At 33.7% G+C, this 16,630-nt stretch overlaps 1 protein-coding gene across 1 annotated transcript in view; it reads left to right on the forward strand.

Annotated features, from left to right (window-relative positions):
• LOC118270339 (5-hydroxytryptamine receptor 1) overlaps positions 1-16,630 on the forward strand; it is a 173,111-nt gene that overhangs the window by 38,362 nt on the left and 118,119 nt on the right. The window contains exon 2 of the mRNA XM_050698012.1: positions 6,408-6,475. The gene's annotated coding sequence lies outside the window, so the exon portion shown is untranslated. The remainder of the gene's footprint in view (positions 1-6,407; positions 6,476-16,630) is intronic.

The raw sequence follows: 16,630 nt of genomic DNA on the forward strand, positions 1-16,630 counted from the left end.
TTACAAACAGTAATGAAATTAATTATTATGTTATCGGCTTACTCACCTAACTGTTTGACGAGGAACTCGACAGTAGCAGCGCGACAATCGCCGCGTCGTGTGTCGCGGAATGCTGCTCATGAATATGAGCCTCTAGCATTGCTTGAAACTAGTCGAGTTCCTCGTCAAACAGTTACGTGAGTAAGCCGGTAACATAATAATTAATTTAGTATGTCTCACGAAAGTTATAATAAAATTAAAATATTAATGAAAATTGAAAAATTTACTCTGAATATTTTCCGAAGGTCCGGAATTTTCTCCGGGTATTTTGGGAATTTGATCTGGGAACCCTACTCGCGAACCGACCGATTAGTTCCTTTCTCTTCCTCTATTGTTTACCAAAGTGTCTCGTTCTCTGATCATATTTTACGTCAGCAGCCACTCTGCACTTGACCGTGGTTTATTTTTACTCTGTGGGATGTATTTGTGAATTTCCATCACTATGTTTGGGTTAACGATGTTTGAATGTTGCTTTTGATCTGGTGCTAGTGCATCGCGATTTTGGTTGTTGAAGGATTGTTTGCCTTGTAAATCTTGCTGTTGAATTGTATCATTAATTATATGTGTTATATCGAAGTATTTACGGAACTGTTATCAGTTTTAATAGACTTTCCTCTTCTTATAAGGTTAGATATGCGTATTATAACCATCAATGGCTTTTATGATAGAATATTTTTTTTCTCCTTGATGGCAACCGAGTCTCCAACACAAAGTTGTCGACTATACTACCAGTACAAAAGCTTGATAGAAAAGTAGTCATCAAACATACAAATAAAATATGAAAAGGATTGAGACGCGAGAAGGGCAGGTTATTTCCAATCAGCTAATTCTGAAATCTATGGGGCCCATTTTAATACTGGATGTCTTATAGCTGATACAGTAATGATGATGTTACGTTAATGTTATGTTCTCTTTCGTACCTCTGATGATATTATAGTTAAAATAGTATATTATAAACCCACAGTTTAAATTTTACTGACCGAAATCTGCAAGTGAATGCAGTTTCCTAAATCTCTGTAGTAACATTTTATTTTATGCGAATTGCAATTTTGTTAGCTTTGCAATATACTGACGTCATTGACGTTCGTCTTTGTTTTATTTGAAATGCTCCAGAAATTGCTTTTCTATTTGTCTTTTGTTTTTATGAGAGAATAATAAATGGTTTTTCAAGAATATAAAGTGCATTTAGATCTGCAAATTGCTATGTGTTGAAAAATTATTTAATGTTTCGAGTTTACACTCTATCGATCATTTGATATGAAAGAATTAGAAAAATAAACTGCGAATATGCTATCTATAAAATTGTTAGTTTAAAATCTTACTTTCAAAAACTTTTTTCTGAGAATAACTGCAGCGTTTTTTATTTATAAGATCTTCAATAATTTGTTCTTGTCTTTAGCTTATGCTAGATCATAATGCACAATATCTGAGATACCAATTACAAAACAATTTTACGAATCTTGAATCGAATCAAAGAAATATGTTTGAACCAAAACACGATCCCTTACGAAGATCTTCAAAATCAGTCAAAGATATGTAACGAGATCAAAGAAATTTATTAAAACATTCTCCTATGAAAAATAACTCAGAAAAGGTTTTCCTACATGGCTTCCAAATAAATAGAAATAAATGCAGGAAATAAATCACTCCTTTTCGCTTCCTTTTCCAATTTTCCATATTTGTCCTTCGATATTTAGGCATGTACTACTTAAAGCAGTAACTTTTCCATTAGGATTCTGTATCATATTTTTTTTTGTTTTTTTTTAAATATTATTACAATGACTGGATAGGCACTACACACCACATAAATTTGAATAAAGAACATAATTCGACACGAATGGGTTGGTAGTTTAATTCAGCCTTACTTTGTCATATGATAACTTGATCGGTCAAAAATATTTTTAACTACAGGACGTTCCCAGATCACCATTATTAAACAATTTGCATATTGTTTTTATACGCACACGTAGTTTTAATGTGTGTAACATTGACATCGAGTAACAATGTAGTCGTTATGTTACATAGAAGGGACGCAATCGGAATAAATATTGCTTGCAATTATATCTCGATTGCCTTTAGATGATGAGGCTTATAAACGGGTCGTAAAATGTAAGTGCTCACTCAGTTTGGTATAAGCCACCAGTATATTGTGACCTCCTATTTTCGATGTAATTCTTTATTTGCGAAAATCATTTCTGAGGGATATTTTGTGGGAATGTAATCGTGTGAATGGTCGAAAATGATAATGTTCCTAATCATACTGTAATGGTATAATGTAAACTGGGGTGCTGCCTCCTCCTTCTGCGAAGCAGTCATGCTAGCTAAGGAAGAGGCGAGACGCGTGAGGGAACGAACATCTTCACACACCAGCCGTCGCGAGAGACACTTCAGGCGTCAGGGATCACGCGACCATCTCCGCGGCCACCGTAAGTGCGGGTCTGCGGACGGCGAGGGTAGCTCGCCGCCCGACCAGGACCATCAAACCACCACAGATGGGATCCAGGTGGGCTGATGCCTGATTCGGAGCTACAGAATACCTAGAGGGTTTACCGGGACTCCGACTCGAAAAGCAGGAACAGGAACGGGGTAGTTTTTAGTCAGTAAAAGTGTAACACTCCCTCTCGTTCCACAAATAAATATTTTAATTAATCGGTTTATAATATACCCAGTGTATTTTAAGGATTGGTCCCTACTACGCTACGGTTTCTTACCTAAAAAGTATTTACCGATCAATTTGCCCTGGTTACTTTGTTTACGTATCGATAAGGCTTTAATACCGCCATTATAATAACGATATTATTTTGTCAAACGAAAAGGAAGATTCTATGAAGAGTAGAAAATGTTACTTACAATAATTATAACATTGTTGAAATACAAGCATCTATGAGCCAAAATTGTAGCAACGCCTTTGTTGCGGGTTTCAGCGATGATTGCTTCCCGTAATATGTCTATTAGTTTCCCAATCGGGGGGAAAACCGATGATTTAGATTGATTTTACTAGTTTACCTCCGATACCTAATCTTAACTTTCCAAATAAGATTAGGATTCTACACACAGAAGACGAAGAAGCATTTCAAACTTATTAATCCCTATCAAAATTTCAAAGTATAATCGCAAAACGTTTAAAGAGACGAAATCGTTCACTAAAAACCCATTTCGAAGAACTTTCCTTGCAAATAAAACCCAGCATTTTCCTTAGTTCATATCCCCTTGGAACAAAGCTCTGGTAAATTTTAGATAAGTAAGAAATTTGTAAGATTCCTTCGCAGTCTTCCCACCCTTTTTGGTGGAAGTCTATAAATTTTTATTAAGCTCAATTACTCTTAGAGGTCACTCGCCGAGATTGCGAATGATGATAAGTGCGCTATCGTCCCGATTGTGGGTCATCCTGGTCTTTAAAATTTTTGATCCTTTCCATTTTAATTGGTTTTATTTCCTTAAAGCTCCTTTCTTTACTTTTGATGAGTTTGTTGATGAGTGAGATTGCTATCATGTTTTGGGTGAGATAGTCTGATTGGATAAAGTGATATGGTGCTTTTTGATTTCCATATTTTCAGTAAAAATATTCTAAAATTATTTTTAGATTTAGTGACCGATTCTAGTCATACAAAAAATAAGGACAATAATAATTATAAGTCAATTTAGTCCATGTTCCTAGGGCTCTTTGCTCGAGAAACATAGACTAAATATAGCCCGAAGATACCAAGAAGATACTATTATCTTGAAAGAATATCCAACAAGTTTGATGTTAAACACGTAAATTATTTTTATTCTTGAATATTTGTTATATTTTCCCAATGAGATTGTACAGAATAATACATAACTGATTAAAGAAGTTTGGCTTAGCTTGAACAAATCCAACAAACTTTCGAACAATGAAAAGTAAAAGCGAACAACAAGAAGTTTCATACGAAACGAGTATGATAATTAACTTCTGAATACTTAATTAGAGAACCGCAATTATGATGTAATTTTTAACTTAACAGAACGAGAAAAATCTTATTTCTATTCAAACTCCATGTTTGTTCTGCAAATGTAAACTAGTTATTATACTGTAATTAGAATACTAACGTTATTCTATTGTGTCTCTGCTGCTTTTTTGCATACTGAATAAATTGCATGGTTGGTGTAATAATATTAAATTCAAACTACGATTTGCCTTGTGGTGCAGTAGCCTGCGTACGGCTAGCAGAAGTAGCTCGCCACCTACACCATCATAGATGGGCCTAATAGGGCTAACGCCTGATACGGACACGCGAAAAACCTGACTGGTTTTCGGGGTTTCGGGGCTCCGCCCGAGAGCTGGAATAGGAAAGGAGTGGCTATTAGTATTTCCCAAAAAAAAAAAAAAATTGCCTTGTAGTAATTGTGGAGAAAAAATTGGTCAGCCAGTTCCTGGTTGTATCTACTAAAATACACATCGATAGAAATTGATCAAAAACACTCTCTGATAACCCAAACATTTTAAACTGCGATCTTTTCCGTCCTTCACCCACCTGCCAAGAGTGGAGAATATTGCAAGTCGTCTTACATAGAGAAGACTCATAGTCCATAGTCCAGCGAACTATCATTGTTTATTGATATTGATTTTTCATTAGCATTTTAGACTATAAGTAATGAATTATAAGGGTAATAATTAACGGACAGTATAGTACCTAATACAAAATGATTCACTGTAATTAATTTCATATTGTGAACATCTAGTCATTGTAACAATTCACAATTTGATGGAACAAAGGATTGGATTTGGATCCCAGTTTATGGACTATAAAAATGTATTCGTCGACCATTAGGAATTGTATACATACATATTTTTATTTCATCGCCATTTTATTGATGTTGTTGAATGGAAAATTGAATATTTGGAATAGCGCGGATTCCAATTTTTTAACGTTATATTTAGTGGTAGTGGTATATCTATATTTTTCTGCGGTCTACGTTTTTTATTGGAATGATTGGTATTTTTTCTGTGCCTTTTATTTCTATTTTTGTGGATAGACGAGGTTACAGAGTTTGGGTTAGATTCTAAATGATAGCTATTCGTACTTTTGATACTTTATTTTAGTAAAATATTTTGTGGGCACGTACTGTTCGCGTAATTTTTTTTAAGTAATATTATGTAATTTAGATGAGAGTTTATACTTAATACTATAAAGAAAACAAATCATAGTGAATAACAAGCTACAGTAAGACGTCCACTGCTGAACAAAGGCTTTTACTTTTACCCAACTCGAACAATAAACTCAATACCTCTCACTCACAAAATATCAAAATTGCATAAACTTTAAAAATAAAAGGCAAATTCCTTTCCCCTCATATCAAGCCACTTAAGGGATCCACATGGTGTTCTACTTTTGTACCAGACGTCATCCCATCACTCACTTATCAATAAAACAACTTTTTCACAAAAACCCATCCATCTTTAGTTTGACACTATATCCGTATCCATCAAACATTTACATTCATAAATTCCCAACTCGCATCGCATCGCATCAGCAACTTATAAGCGCCCACAGCTGAGCAAACGCTTCTTCTTATACGAAGAAGGTTTGATCATTAATCACTATGCTTGCTCAAAGCGGATTAGAGATTCGAAACTTATAATTTGAGATTATAAATCTAGGTTTTCTCACGATAGCTGCGGACTGCCTAGTGAGTTACCGGGGCTCCGGTTCGAAAAGCAGGTTGTAGTCAGGAAGAGTCTGACACGTTCTCTCACCTTGCGCAAGGCGGGGAAGTCATTTGCTGATTTCCCTCTTTAAAAAGAAGGTTTTCTCGCGATGTTTTATTTCACCGTAAGTCAGTTTACTAGAAAATACGTGTAATATAACTCGGAAAAAGTCACAATGGTACTTGCTAGGTTGCGTACAGCACCCTCATGCATGAAAAAGCAGGCGCCTTACCATCCGGGCCACGACAACACCAAACTAATCACATAAAATAACCTGTACACCCATAAAATATTTTATCTGCATATAGTGACGCCATAATTTCCCTTTTACCATAAACTTTTACACCCATTACGACGTGATTACAACATCGTAATTATGTTATTAATCTTTGAAGGTAATATAATTAATTCATACTGTATATTAATGGATTTTTTATACTTTGTTGGTCTATTACTCACATCTCGCAAATTATTTTTTGGTTTTGATTAAGTACAGTACCCTTGGCACGAGTTCGAAATAAGAGTGTGTCCGGCGCTCTGATTAGTTGGTTCATTTGAGCCGGCCAATCAGAGCACCCAACGCGTTCTTGTTTCGTTTTTGTTCAATGTAAAGCAAACTCGTACTAAGGGGTTTTACTGGATTTTGGAATTAAATATGTTGTTATGTTTTTAACATTTATTTTTCTTTATATTTCAGATCACTATGGACCCATACTTCTCAAGTTCAACTGTAAACAAAGTTTCAGTTGAGTCAAGAAAATAAATGTATGTATTTTTTTATTTATTTCGTACTGTAGTTTATATACTTGTATAAAACAGATCGAAATATTATTGGCAATTGAACAGGTGATGTGAGAAAAATAAAATTAGTTTAATCTAATTTGATTTAAAGAGTGATTCTTTAGTCATTTATTAATAATAGCGGAAAAAATTCTAAGAATCTATAATAAACATTTATCTATGTTCAAACCAGTGTTTCCCTAGCGAGTATAACTTTAACAAACTATTTAAACGATTTTATTGGACCAATAAAATCTATCATGTTGGTGTGAATCACCTTAGACATTAACTCAAGGCAATAATACCTAGAATGAACTAATTGCCTACATCGCTCATAAAACAGAGTCAATAAAATACAAAAGTAATCAGTCAACATTCCAAAAGGACTATATAGGTACACAGAAGAGTTTATTTAAAACTACATGCCATTAAAATAGTCAAAAACCAATCCACACTATATTTTACAAACGACAGAACATAAATCATGTTTCGATAGAAAGATAAAAATCGGATTGAGTTGTAAATAACAGCAGTACAACTTTTTAAACGAAGGTTCTTCGGCCGACTTAATAACTAACTATAATTGTACTAATGGCCTTCCTATTTTAAGTCTGTGGGAACGAACAGCTGTGCCAAAGGTTGGGAAAACATTGCTCAGTGATCGATCCCCGAAACCATGGCTGCTGTTGTATTCATTTCATAACGTACAATGATCCAAGTTTGTGAAAATTTTGAACTTACTTCTAACAAATCTTTGTTAGAATATTGACGAGAAAGTCTACTTTATACACACTTTTAATTTTGGCTGGTGTTGGTTTTTCTAATACAATAAAGATATCTTCACCAAATGTCACCAATGTAACTCTAAGGCTTTATTAACGGAGACGCGGTGCGCTGGGTTTTCATCGTATATTGCTGCAGCTGAATGCGTCATTGCTTTTGCAATCAACAAACATATGAGCAACGTACGACTGACGTCTGACGAGTCACACATCACGCTGCGTCTCTATAAATGAAGCCTCAAAATCGTCCTCTAGAAATATTTATTTCACTAGCAAATTGTACCCAAGCTAAACCCAACTAATAAGCCAACCTTTTCAGTACTAAATAAATAATAGACATTAAATCCCAAACTCCGAGCCAACACAATGGGACATTAAAAATTCGGACTGTCGTTAAATTGAAGCACTTAATAATTTGAAGCAAAGGCAACAAGAACTTCGATGAAAGTTACGAAGTCAGCTGCTATCGCAGTTTAATAAACTATTTGGCAAAAAGGAAAGTTGGATGAACGAACGAGCGGTCTACACGAACTCACTTCCCTTACCACTCCAGTATATTTTACAAGCACACTTGACGTACTTATCAAGTCCTTACTGGGTTTTAAGCGCACTTAGTAAAAGGAACCTAGAATAAAATATTATGTCGATGTTGTATTAAAGTTTTTTTTAGGAATCAGGGAAAATGGGAAATATTCTAGAGGTAATTTTTCTGAGGTGGATCGACAGAAGAGTTATAAATTGTTTATCTACAGTATTCTACATTATTGTAGACTAGCTACTCCCGCGTGAATTCACCGCACTGTGCTCGGCTCCTATTGATCGTAGCGTGATGTTTTATAGCCTGTAGTCTTTCTAGATACGTAAACTATTCAGCACAAAAATAATTATTCAAATCAAACTAATAAATTTTAAATTTACTACCACTAATAAATTTTAAACTTTTGGATCCGACAGACAAACTACATATATAGTTTTGTCGGACTATGTACTAGTTTATAAGTTCATAACATGTACCTTTTAATAAAATAAATAAATAATAATAATAATAGTGGTTTCAGTGATTAGCGCGTTCAAACATTTATACAAATTCTTTCAGCTTTATAAAGGGTGACTGGTAATTAGTGAACAAATAACTTTCCCAAAGAAACATTTTTTTGTGTACTTATTAGTTTTACAATACAAAAAAAAATCAGTACCGACCACATAGAGATAGGTAGGATTAAAAACCCCTGCCAAATAACTTTGTTATAATCCCAAAAATTACCTATTCCGATATACCATTAACAGTGCACTCTTTTTAACTTTACCCCAACAAACATTATGGCTGCAAATAGAGCTTACTTTAGAACCTAAAGTGTTATGAAGGTAGAATAGTAGCTGCAATTATAGATTCAGGCGCCAAAAGAGTGTTAGTAATAAAATATAACGCTTATAGTAACAAAGCAGGTTTATAAGAGCAATATATGGAGGTTAAACGCGTAGAGCAGCGATTATTATCCCTACAATACAGACCAAAGCTTCTGTGTTATAGCTTTGAGCGAATTTTACGACTATAAGATCTATATAAGAAATTAACATTTACTATTAACTTCTAAAGTTCTAAGCAAGCTACCACAAACTCTTTCGGAGCGCTGATAGTTGCACAAAAGGAGCATTTAACGCTACTAGCTCTACAATGGTGTTCATTAAATCTTTTACAACACCAAACTCCTAAAGTGATACAAAACTCCCTTGTATGATTTAGGGCTGAATAGTAGCGATATTTCTCCCTATTATAGAACTTGTAGTGTCAAATATAGCTTCTATATTACTTAAGGTTGAATTATTGAGTTCGTTACCACTTTAGTACCTCTAATTGGTCACGTGACGAACGTAAAATGGCGTCGCAACATAGTTCCTCTCAAAAGCGTTTTAAAACTTGGAAAATTCAAAGTAGAACCGGTGGAAATAGACGGAAAATTTTGAAAGATTATCGTAATATTTTAAACTACAACGTTGCAAATGCAAACTTATCGCCAGATAACCTGAATGAGAATGGAAGTGTCACTACACGCGGTCAAGTGAGGAACTTACTTGAAGATGAAGGTTCCGCATGTAATGGAAGTGATATCGCAACTGCAAGTTTTGATGTTTCTGAAGAGGACCGATGTTATTACTCATTGAGTAGTGATGATGAGGATGATCCGAGTGAATATATTAAGAATCTTCATTTTAGTGAAAAATTGAGGGCATGGTCCATTGAGAAAAATATTACACAAACTGCTATGAAAGATTTGCTGTTAATCTTAAATGACAGATTTGGCATGATTCTACCAAAAGATCCTCGAACTCTTTTACAAACACCAAAAAATATTTTAATAAAATATTTTATGGTATATATGTATTCAAATCACAAATCTTTTTAATTTGGCAAATCAAACGATAAAAAACAATTTAGCACTCGTTCAGCTATGAGATACGTGTACTAGTCATCCGTAGGCTAGGTAGGGTTTTTGGAAAATAACTACGGATCCCCAAATTCATGCGGCCACCATTTTTAGATACCTAATGAAGTTAAGTAAAAACCGTAAAACGTACGAAACGAAAACTTAATACAATGAAGATATTTATTTTTCTAGCGTTCTAATACCAGGGTCCCGACACAAGTCAATAGGCAAAGTTTTGTTACATATTTAGTAAAAAAATGTTTTTCTCCATGTGAAGCAAAACATTTTATTAGATAAATACACAACAAAGAGTGGGCGCTTCAATTATTTGCCAATAATATATACACATATTCACAGTAAACTTACCTTCGCAATGAAAATTCCGCTTCAGCTTCCACTAACAACGATTTAAAATAATACACCCAACTCCGCCATTTATTTTCGTAAACACAAAATGTGTTATGGTTGTTTGATAAATCTTCATTCATTTAACATATTGCAACGTTATAAAATAAAACATACCGCATTAGCCGGCTATGAAAAAAAGTAAATTAGACGCTAAAATTTCTTATTGTAGATCTATACTGCAACTCAAGGTGTTACAATTTACCTTATTGCCACCCTCTAACCGCTCAAACAGTAAGTAAGGTACATCATAGATCTACTATGCCACTTACGGAGTTTATATTCATACATTTGCTCCCTTTATAGCGCTCAAAGCAGCATGTAGCTCTACCATACCGCTTGAGGAGTCACTAGTCACTTAAATACTACTCTTACAGCGCTTTAAGTCTCAGTTAGCGCTACTGAACCTCCACAATTGCTCTACTATAGCTCTTAAATTCATTCTGTAACTCCACTATATCGCCACTGTGGAACCTAAGGCTATAAGAACTTGTGCCCAATCCAGGGGTATAATAGAGTTATAGCTCGCTATAACTCCTATGTGATAGCACTTATTGATGACCTTAGGATCTGTTTAGCTCCTTTATATAGCTGTTATAACTCTTATATTAGCGCTTAATGTTAGTTGGGACCTTTTTACCTTTATAAGACTTTCTCGGCTTACAACCGCTTGTTAAAAGGGAAATTGATACTTTAAAGTTTTAATTACTTGCTTACTACGCCGCCGTTGCTAACGTCACTTTGGCGCTTAGCGGTACCTATAGCTATTTCTCTAATGCGCACTTTTTTCAAAGGAGATTTTAAGATGGTTGCTCTTTTAGAAGAAAAATCACACCAATATGTCAGAGCGAAATTAGACACAATTTAGTTTTATAATGTTTTTTTACATATACTTACATATAGTTTTAATGTTTAAGTTGTAAATATTTTAGTCTTAGTTTTACTTTTTTTTTAATTAATCTATGAATTTATGTATGTCAATGTAAATTATATTTGTTACGTCATAACGTGACATATCAAAAAAATATAGTTTTCAATGTATCTCATACTGTAATAGCAAACAGATTAGTAGCACGCAGGTTGCCATCTGAAAAACAACGTTGGGCTCATACGATCCACACAAGACTGAGATGGAGGCCTTTTAGACGTTTCGCGCAATTGTTTTTATCAATATTTAATTTCTGTTTTTCTTTTATTGTTTCTTCTATTCCGCTGTTTCTTTGTTCTTGTATTTACTCTTTTAAGTATATTATTATTATTATTTTGTACTGTGTATATTAGTTTTGTGTGTGTGTTTTTCATAATCCTCGTATTTGTGTGCGTGTCTTCTGTCGAATAAATGTTTCCTGTTTCTTTCTTTTTTTTCTTTCATATTAAAAAAGATTAAGCATTTGTCCTACACAAAAAATATCCCAGCTATACCTGCTATATATTTTCGGCCAATAACTCCTATTGTAAGGGGACATGATAAATTCGTTGGATATTGAACAGAATGATGGTACAAACGTCCCATTCACACCATACGGTTTTATCGATTCCTTTGTTCGTCGTTCAAGGTCGAATCTCCCAACCACTAACTGATGATACAGCAATAATAAAATTACTTTTTAAGTTTTCCCCGCACTTCGAAGAACCATCCGCGTAACTTACATAGTTCTCAAGTTTTTACGATCCCGTGCAGGGTCACAAATAATAATTGAAAAATTTCATTGCTCTAGTTCGAGGTGAAATTATTTTACTTTTATACTCTTCGGTACTGTTTAAAGGAGAGTTTGTTCGTAAAATGTGAAAGAATTGTTTTAAAGTTTCGTTATTAAATTTTACTATTGAATAATAGAAAAGACGTAATGCGGTGACTCTCTAGTGTAGAGAGGGTGAGTTATAGACCTCACTATATCTTAAATGTTAGGCAAATTCTTTTTATGGACTTTAGTAGATTTTTCTTAGAGTAGGTTTCCATTCTATTTAATAACGAGTCAGAAAGGCCGACAAAACAACTGTGACGTCTCTGGTGTTACGGGTGTACGTGAGCAGCGCTTATCACCATCAAGTGATCCGTCTGCTCATTTGCCCTTATATCATAAGAAAAAAACCTTTACCGATGATGAGATTTTTAATCAGTCCAGCAGTTTTCAAGTCCAATGCTAATGAACAATCGAGTCGATCTTTTTCTAACATTAAAGAAAACGATGCAAATGTTTGCAGTAACGAGTTTATTTATGTTAAAGAGCGAATCTTCGAATTGTCGAAATAATCATTGATGAAATTTCCATCACATCATAAAGCAACCTAAATGTTCCCGATTCACTCGCCGTCCTGACCCCGTTTACATAAAAATACCGCAGAAATGAAAATGTGTATTTCCCCAATCGTCCTTTTTTTATACCAACACAATGCGTTACATTTGAAGCACCATTTTGATGGGGTTTATTGTAACTGATGGAATTTTGTCACTTCCACATTGAAATTGATGTCCATAAGGTTTATTTTTCTGTATTTTTCTCTGCCATTTGCGACCTTTTCGTTTGTATTTATGTAATGGAAGGTGTGCGGTGGTTTTAATAATATTTTGTGGAATCATTTAATTGTGTTTTCAGTTGAGTGGCGGTGAGTTCGGTTGTGGGATGAGATGTTTTGGATTCGATACACGGGTCAGGTATTATTGTGTGTCTTTTTCTCTATGTAGTATATCCAGAATATCGAGAAGAAACACTTTTTAGTGTTGATTCGATTTTTTTATCGATTTTTTATGGATTTTTTAAAAGATATTTTTTTTATTTTATGACGTTCCACAGCAATATAATGATACAATCCAAATAATCAAGAAAAGCTTTCACGAAGTGAACTTCAAATAACATTAAAAGTATCTTGAGTTCAATTTCATATTTTTTACGATGTGATTAAATATTTTTATAGCTAGCAGCTGGTATTTAATTTAAGCGATTTCAATCTTTATACGTAAGTACATAAACACGCTTTTACTGCGCCAAGTGGGCAGAAATTAATGTTGTACCTGCCTTCATTACGTACTTCTTTTGGTTCCTCAATTTTTAATTAAAGCATTAACTGCCGAAAGAAATCAGTTGAAGGCAAATCCTCCGCTAAGCGTTGGTCACCAGTGGTCGATGTGGCGGTTAACATGATTTTGTTAGGCAAATCCGTAACGAACTATGTAATAAAATCTAAGAAACTGTACTTCTAATTGTTGCCTCATAATGAAACTTGGCATAATTTTATTATTATTTTTTTCCTGTTTCTCTGTTTGTTCTGACTAATCTCTGAAATAGCTGGACATATTTTGACAGGACTTTTATTGACAGGTAGCTGAAGTACTAGAAGGTAACATAAGCTACATTTTATTAAGAAAATAGAAACAAGAAAATGTTATGTTCTAACCAAGTTCTGACCAAGTTGCACAAAAAGTTTGCCACAAAAGCAAAGCCGCGACCATTAGCTAATATAAAATAAAACTGATAATGTGATTGTTAAACAAGGAGGTTTATTATAAGTCCACCTTTTATCCTCGTCTCAGACGTTAAAGTATCATCTAGTAGACGCTAACCATTTTCTGCTCCTTCCCGATTTGTTCTAACTTATCTAGAAGAAAATAAGGACTATTTTATTTTAAAATGAATGAATTAGATTTTGCTCGTAATCACAGCAGCTTCCATTTTCCACTGCTAAATTAAATTCTTCCGGCAGTTTTACGTTCGTTTGAGAAAAATAATCCCTCCAAATGGAACTAGAGCCGTTAATTAAAATTCTTATGGAGACTTTATACTATTTCTTTTTCTATTGTTGATATGAGTGAAATAGTTGTGTAAAAAGTAAAACAATTGACCATCATTTTCCGATAATATATTCATTACAATTAAATATCTTTAAGGAGAGAAATTGTCGACTTTTTTTCTTTAATTAACTAAAAATCACGCTTTACTCACGTATATTAATGGAGAAAAGATCTACTAGTTTCGAGTTACAGAGGGACTCTTTACCTAAGAGCAGTGACGTGCGCAGATGCAGCGACGTTGCGTATCCTACTAAAATTTCTCCATTAGTGTACGTGAATAAACCGTGATTTTTAGTTAATTCAGCATGTATATTTTTACTGTGATTGCTAACTTTAAAATATTAAATGTAATCTCAAGCAAAACGCTCATGAACATGAGAAAGAACAAAGGATACCTAGCACCACTAATACCGGATCAGCTTTTAAAGATTTCATAAAATCCTTCAAAGAAGCACCAAGAAAATGTTGATCTATGAAATTTATCACTTTTCTACTAAAACTTCAGTATCTATAAGAGGGAATACCGCAGCGTAGTGAATTAAATTTGCCAGCACCTCCGACGCTATAAGATGAGCATCTCCAAGATTTAATATTCGAAGCTCCACTAAAATTGGACTTAAAGCGATTTGCCTTCATATTGGATGGAGGGATCGTTGCAAGACTAAATTCGTTGACCTGTCTTCAGTATAAATTAAATGAAGAACTTATGCATTTGGCCTTTGAGAAATCCGTTGCAATTGAAGATAGTGTAGGGATAAAAGCTGGAACAAATTGCTAAAGATCTGTACTATCAATAGATAGAAATCTGTAGACATTTTATTACCATTAATCAAGCTAAATTAGAGCACACAACCACTACTAAAGGATCTTCAATAGATACACACTGTGTTACCAAAATGCCAAAACAATTTCACCTCTGTTAACATAAATCATAATATTTTGTCGCTCGTTCAACTACAAAGACGTTGATTTCATTCACAACCTTGTGACGTGTGTAACAAAGCGTATAATTTAATAACAAATTTCACCATAACAATTTCATAGTAAATTGTCTACGAAACACATTTACTAGTGAACTCAAGCCAATAGTTTTATACGACCTTCGTAAATTTTTTTCTTTAACACAATTTTCTTCAAATAAAATTCTAGTCTCTCTTTTATTTGAGTCACAATCCAATCAGAAATAGGATCGAAGTGTTGATTGTTAATTATGTCTGTCCGTCTGTCACAGATGCTTACAAACTATTTGTTTTGTTGAAAAAGTTTATCACATCTTCAAATGTTAGTTAGTTGCCAACATTACGAAGCGCAATCTATTTTTGTCATTAGTTGAAGGCCACGTGTTTGCAATATTCATAATTAAACAGTACTTGGGTTATTTGAGAAACCTTGCATACGATATAGTGTTCATTTCTTCCCTGGTTACAAATAGGGTGGATGACTAATTTTTATTTTAATGTCCGTCTTGTAGATTATTTTAAAATATTAGACACGTATTTTTTATTTTCTTACGGAAACAAATACTTTCGAAGATATATCCATTTGAAATATCGCGTGACGTCACTTTAGAGTACGTTTTATACTCTATAGTCTATATGTGCATGTGCATTTTATCTAAGTATTGTTATCTTATATGACAAAATAAAAAATACGTGTCTAATATTTTTTCATTACCTAACTGACGGACTAATTACATTTTTAATTTTCATATCCCGTCATCATCCCTATTACAATACAAGGTTGGAATTGAGCAGTAAATTTCTTTATAGGTACCGTGTGAACACGTTTGCTCTTATAGTAGTAACGTTGTCGCTTAGACCCAATACCCGGTTAACCGTAACGTCTGTCATAAACGTTTGCATGACAGCCGGGACCGACGACTTTATGTGCCACGTAAGCGTCTGGACATCTTAAGACCCCATCCTCCACAGACCCATTTCAGCAACTCCCAAATGATATTCTGTCTGCAAATATACATTTTAAATAAAAACTTAAAGAAGCATGAAATATATTTATCAAACTCTCCATTGTGATTCGCTTACAAAAATTGGTTCTTTTCAATCATCCCGTATTCTCTAAGGCTAAAGAATAAATTTTGAACTATGATTTGACTGAATCAAATCTCTTAAGGTTTAAAAACATTATTTTCTTTTGTCTGCTAATCAAATTATGCTGATTTTTGTATTATCTTGAGTGACAGTATAAAAACCAACATTGGGGCCTCTTAAAATATTTATTGTTGAACCAAAAATCTTGAAGTTCATTTCTATTGTTGGTGCCGTTGTCATTTTTATTTGAAAATAAATTCAGAATGATTGCTCTGTTGGTCACAAGTCTTCTGAGAATAGCCCCGTTCTGAATTGCTGAATTGCTAGCAACCACCAAAAAATTAAGAAATTTAAAGTCTTTATCTCATCTTTCTACTAATTAGAGTTGTGCAAATAATTATTCAGCTCCCTGAATTTGCAAATTGTGAATGAAATATAAAAAGGATAATTTATATATGTATACAGGTTGTTAATTAATTTTATGAAACTTATTATGATTGGGATGGTATATCTATCTTGAATAAAAACACTCAATATGTTTATAAATAAATATTAAAAAAAAAATAAAACGTAATGTAATAGTGAGATGACTAATTTTTATTATAATGTCTGTCTGGAAGATTCAATGAAAATTATTAGCTACGTATTTTTTATTTTCTTACGGAAATAACAACTTTCGACGACATATA

The sequence above is a fragment of the Spodoptera frugiperda genome, chromosome 13, assembly GCF_023101765.2.
Source record: "Spodoptera frugiperda isolate SF20-4 chromosome 13, AGI-APGP_CSIRO_Sfru_2.0, whole genome shotgun sequence".
Lineage (NCBI taxonomy): Eukaryota > Metazoa > Arthropoda > Insecta > Lepidoptera > Noctuidae > Spodoptera > Spodoptera frugiperda.